This window comes from Octodon degus, unplaced genomic scaffold (assembly GCF_000260255.1).
Source record: "Octodon degus isolate 3935 unplaced genomic scaffold, OctDeg1.0 scaffold00035, whole genome shotgun sequence".
NCBI lineage: Eukaryota > Metazoa > Chordata > Mammalia > Rodentia > Octodontidae > Octodon > Octodon degus.
This window is the reverse complement of record NW_004524611.1, coordinates 6,523,195-6,523,565: the sequence shown is the minus strand read 5'-3', so window position 1 is coordinate 6,523,565 and position 371 is coordinate 6,523,195.

Below are 371 nucleotides of genomic sequence, written 5' to 3'. Positions count from 1 at the left end.
CATGCCAGCCAGCCCCGCCCCCTGGTGGGCTGAGCTGGCCACACACACACACACACACACACACGCATAAATAAATAAATAAAATTTAAAAAAAAAAAAAAAGAATGCCTCCAAATCACAAACTGTTAACTGGGCATGGTGGCGCATGCCTGTAACCCCAGAAATTGGGAGGTTGAGGCAGGAGGATTGTTGGGGAGTTCAAGCCCCGTCTGGGATACAAAGTGAACTTAGGGCCAGCCTGAACTGCATATTGAGACCCTGTCTGGAATTAAAAAAATAAATAAATAAAAAAACCCACAAACTTTTACTAAAGCATATTGTTATAAATGTTGTACTTTTAGTAGCAATTATAACTACTAATGTTTCTCGTG